This window comes from Manacus vitellinus, unplaced genomic scaffold (genome assembly GCF_001715985.3).
Source record: "Manacus vitellinus isolate BGI_N305 unplaced genomic scaffold, ASM171598v3 scaffold_73_pilon, whole genome shotgun sequence".
Taxonomy (NCBI): Eukaryota; Metazoa; Chordata; class Aves; order Passeriformes; family Pipridae; genus Manacus; species Manacus vitellinus.
In genome coordinates this window covers 1,553,606-1,559,145 of record NW_021940773.1, presented here as the reverse complement: position 1 = coordinate 1,559,145, position 5,540 = coordinate 1,553,606, and positions in this window count along the sequence as shown.

Here is a 5,540-nt window from a genome sequence, read left to right as displayed (position 1 = left end):
GATTTAAATGTATTTCTTGGTATAGCATCTTATTTCATTGTATTTTGTCTCATGTCTTTTAATGTTCCAATCATTCAGGGAATCTAACATTATGATTTTTAGTCATCATACTGTTGACATAATTAGGTGAAATTATGCTCAAAAAATATTAATGGCCTTTCATTTTTGATACAAAAAATGTTGGGGAACATGCAGATGAGTGGAAGCAGTTTCAAACCTGGAGACAAATATACAATCCTGAATGAGACACAATCACACAGAAATGGACATTTATCTACCAGATATGACTTCACACTGGACTGGACAGTTTCCCTTTTTGTCCCCAGTTTTCCCCAGTTTATTGTTGTATTGTTATATGGTTGTTTATACCCCCAGTTGTTGTTTTAAAATCCTATCCTCCATATTGTCTCCTTCTTCCCCTCACAGTTTTCCCTCCAAAACCCTGTTTTCCCGCTCCCCTGCACCTGATTGGCCGATAAGTGCTGCAGTGCAGGGAGAGCTGCCATTGGCCCATTTCCCCGGTTACACCCAAAGCTCCTCCCTTCCTTACCCAGTCGCCCTATCATAAGTGTCCCTGAGCTGCCAATCCCAGACTCCTCCCCTCTCCTGGTTCCACCCCTTTATCCTACCCTATTTAAGTCTCGTGCTCCCCCAATAAAGTTGGCATTGCTCCACAGAGCTCTACGGTGTCAGGGCTGTGATTTGCAGTACCCGGTCCCATTCCTTTCCCCGCGGGCCGTGGCAAAAAAAAGATGATTTTAACAGTTGCTCAGAAAGGCTGAATAGCTAACTAATAATTGCTTGGAATGTAAATTGAAGAAATACAGAGGTTCCAGTTCTCCTGCTGTGCTCTCTCTGGGCATCACAGGGCAGCCACTGTAGTCACTCTTTTAACCATACTTTAATGATATGCAGGAATTTTGGCTGATTTAACTGAGGTGGCTTATTCCATTTTATTTTTTCTTCTAATGTTGTTTTGGTATACCACATGTAATATGTATTTTTCTTCTCCTCTAGCATTTGATATTCTAGTTAAATTAAAAAGAAATTAATTCCCATTGTGCCTAATTTTCAAAATGAAGCTGAAGAAAAGTGCCACTCCTTCCACGCTCCCTTTATACTAATGGTGACTTTGGGGAATCACCACAGCAAAAATTAGGAAGTTTTCATGGAAAACAACAAATTCCCTCCCAAGTGTGTGAGATATGCAAAGAACCCTTGCAAGTGAGAAGAGCTTAGCAGAGATACAACCATTTTTCACTGAAGGGATTCTTTCTTCTGCTTCACCAGATGATGATCAGGTATGGAAAAGCAGGTAATGGAAAAAAAACTTCATATAGCATTCAAAACTAGACACTACTTCTCAGTCTTTTCCAAAAGCAAGAGGATTTCGTACTTGATTATGAAAAACAGCTAATATCCAGAAACTCAGCATCTTAATAGCATTCATTAATGTATAGACATCTATCAAAAACCTCTGCTTTGTTTCTTCTTTCTCAGTTGAATTCCATTTATTTTGATTAGAATCTATTTTCCCTATAAGACTTTCTTTTATGGAAGATATTTTTGGTCTTTGGTCATATTTCTTATGCCTTCTTAGCTTTACTAGAACATTTTTGTCATAGGATCCCAGATCCTGAGTTTCAAGGCTTAAATTATTTCGGAAACTTTTTTTATGTGGTTTTTTTTTTCTTTTGATCAATAAAAAAATAATTATTTCTCCATGTTTTCCTTTCACAAAATGAAAAAGCAAAAATGATGCATAGAAGTGTCTGAGAAGTTTTAGAAAATCAGCTTTTGCTCTTTTCATTTCACTTTCATAGATGTGACATCCAAGCAGAATCTAGATCTATGTTTTTTGCTTCTTTTATTTTTTTTTTTAATTCTGAGTAAAATTCTTTTACTGCAACTCACAGTTCACAGGTGTATGTTTTAATTTCTGAACATCACCTTACCAAAATTAAAACTATTTTGCTTGAAGGGAGAGATCTTTCAGTTAGTATTTGATACCATATCTATCAAAGCTCAGTTTTTCCCCCACAATTTCACTCAAAGTACATATATCCCGATTCCTACTTGCTCAAGCATCACAAAATAAAGGGAATCAAATGGAGCCACAGGCAGCTGAATCATTCTGCCCTTTCCTCCCTTTTCTATCTGATGTGTGTAGAAATGGAACAAATGATGAAATATAACAGCTATTGGTAGTTGCACTCAAACGCACAAAACAACTTTCTAGCAGATATCAAAGTCACTGAGATCAAAATAGTTTGAAGCATGAAATTATAAGAATTTTTTTGCCCCTCCTCCAGAGCAGATGAACATAGTTTTGCACAACGGAGAGAATGTAACTTCTACAGCTCCTTCTCTCCCTCTTGTATTTGCTGATTACAATGGGCATACACTTTTGCCAACTATTTGTGCTACATTGACCAGATATAGAAATTGTATACCTTGGTTAAAATAGTTCTTCAGTTGTCTGGACACTCAGGTAAATGGCATACGGCTTACAGATTTTCTTCCTAATTTGTAGGGTAGTTCCATTTTAAGAAGTTATAAAGAAAAATTCAGTTCCCATCTACTTTACCAATAAAACAAAAGGATTTCAGCTACAGCACTACAGAACTTTCTGGTTCCATCCATATCAGGAATTACTTAATACAGGATATTCCCAAGTAATTTCATTAGTTCCTCTATCTAGATACAGCTGAAGAGATATGGACAGATGAAAAGCATTCATTTTTCCCAATTTTAAACTGAATTTTCCAATTTTACTGTTGTGACTCTTAGACAGTCACTAATCTGAGAGCTGCTGATAATCAGTCTGTCAATAAAGCACACAAAATTTGGATTCTGGCCTTAACCACAAAATCACAGAATGAGTCAGGCTGAAAGGGGCCACAGTGGGTCATCTGGTCCAACCTCCCTGGTCAAACAGGGTCATCCTAGAGCACATAGCACAGGATTGTGCCCAGATGGCTCTTTAATATTTCCAGTGAGGGAAACTCCACAACTTCTCTGGGCAATCTAGTGTACTGTGTTCCAGTACACAGGTACCTGCACAGTAAAGAAGTTCTTCACGTAAGGGTGGAACTTCTTGTGCATCAGTTTCTGCTCATTACCCCTTATACATACACCTCCCCTTCAGCTACTGACAGACACTGATGAGATCCCCTATCAGTCATCTCTTGTCAAGGCTGGAGAGTCCCAGCTCCCTCAGCCTGTCCTCGTAAGAGAGATGCTCGAGTTCCTTCATCATCTTTGTCATCCTCCTCTGGAACTGCTCCAGGAGCTCCATGTCTCTCTTGCACTGAGGAGCCCAGAACTGGACACAGCACTCCAGATGTACCTCACTAGAGCTGAGTAGAGGGTCAGCTCCCTCGACCTGCTGGCTGAGCTCTTCCCAATGCACCCCAGGATACCACTAGTCTTTTTGGCCATAAAGGCACACTGCTGGCTCAAATCAGTTTGCTTAACGCCTGACACATATGTAAAAAAAGGTTGACTGTACAATATGTATTTGGAAAGCAGCAGCCCAATAGGAATGAAGTAATCTAGAGTATATAGCATTTTTTGGCTGGATTTAAGTTTTGAATCCAGATCAAGGAGCAATTCAATCTGAGTTTTGTTTCATTTGAACACAAGTTTCAAGAGCTGGAGACAGGATAAACAGCTTATGGTTTTTGCTCATCTCTACTGAGTAGTGAAAAAAATCCCCAAACAACAAGCCCAAACATAACAAAGTACCAGATACCCCCTTTTTTTGAGACTGCATGTTCTGGAATTCTTGACCCTGTTTGGATTGGTTCAGTTGTTTTTTAAGGCAGTACATTCAAAGGAAAAGAAAGAAATATAAATTGCCTTGGTACAAATATAAAGTCTCAAAGACAGAGGCCATTTGTATCACTGTAATCTACTGAAGTGTATCTCATCAGATTTAAATTCTTCTTTTTTAATCTCTCCAGATCAGCTTCACAAGATAATCTCTGCTTCTTTAGAATAGAAGAAGGAATAAAGAAAAAAATAGAGAATAGGGGAAAAAACCCAGGCACTGAAGAATCTTAACAATTCATCAAATATGGCTCTTTGTCAAAGCTTTTGTATGCTGTAAACTTCTGTAAGAGTGGTACACAGTCATCAGTTCATGGTTCAAAAGCATAAAAAAATAAGAAAGCTTGGGAAGCTTTGGAAAAGGACATAATTAACTTGGGGAAAAGAAAAAGAAATAACTCATGCTATGCTGAGGGCATTAAAAAACTATTATTTGATATCATAACTAAGTCATGTTATAATTACCATCAGTTAAAGCCTCAAATGACATTTTATTCTCCATGGAGAAAACTGCTCTTTCATTTTATGCTCTCTTTTTGTTTTATCTCCAAACCATGATCAAAAGCTGCATATCTGTCAACTTCAAACTATATCTACGAATTACAGTAAGAGAATAGAAATCATCACCCCTGGGAGTTTTTCTATGAGAAAGAGCAGATCAGAGAAGTAAGAGGGAAATACATACACATACTTTCCAGGATTTCTGGCTTTAAATCTGCATAATAATTTAAGTTTTTAAATGCACAGAGAGTAGTAAGTCATTGTGGTTTACTTAGAAGTGATTTTAACTTTGAATACATGGGAATACAAGGCCTGCTACCTGTGTTTATCTGCAGATGCTGATAATTCTTGAGATGTGCAAGAAAAATGGAGTAATCATTTTATATCTATTACATAATATGTAACTGTATGGATTAGGTGGTTACTTTGAGCTGGCTATGAGACCCAAATCAAGTCCATATCAGTATAAGGATTTCAGAGAGGGTACAGGAAAAATGTTTGAAATATCTCTGAAAATGAAGAACTAGGCAAGATCCTAGTCAGATGCCATTGATTTTAAATGTGTCTTTAGCAGTTCATTCTAGTAAATCATTTCTATGCAGTGAGAGAGAAAGGACAACACTTGAATTTACTTCCCTAAAATTCCATACCAACTTGCTATCACAGAAGAGAGGACATTTCAATGTTGCTTTGCAGATATAAGTTACTCACATTTTTCATATGTACATTTTTTGTGGTTAAAAACTTTCTTTCCTAAGTGCAGTTTCATTCCAGTCATAGGAATGGCTAGAAAACTCCATAAAGGCTTTTCACGAGAAGGTAGACATCACTAATATAGGTCTGTGGCTACAAAGAGGACAGAACTTTTCTCTCCACAAGTTGCCACATGTAAAAGAAAAGGGACAACAGGTACAAGTTTTTGGAGAGATTTTATCTTAACATAAGACAGATTTTTTTTTTGCCATAAGAACAACCATTCAGTGGAAGAACACATCAGGGAACATGACCTGAGTCTCCATCACTGGAGGTTTTCAAGACACCTTTGGGTAGGGTGCTGGATAATCTCATCCAGAAAGGCTCCCTTTCCCACAAAAGATTGGAGTGGATGATCTTTTGAGGTCCTTTCCAACCTTGGCTATTCTATGATTTTATGTTAGGTGGTGTTTTGTGGAAAGGTGTGATTGATTTTGAATTTTCCTTTAAGACGT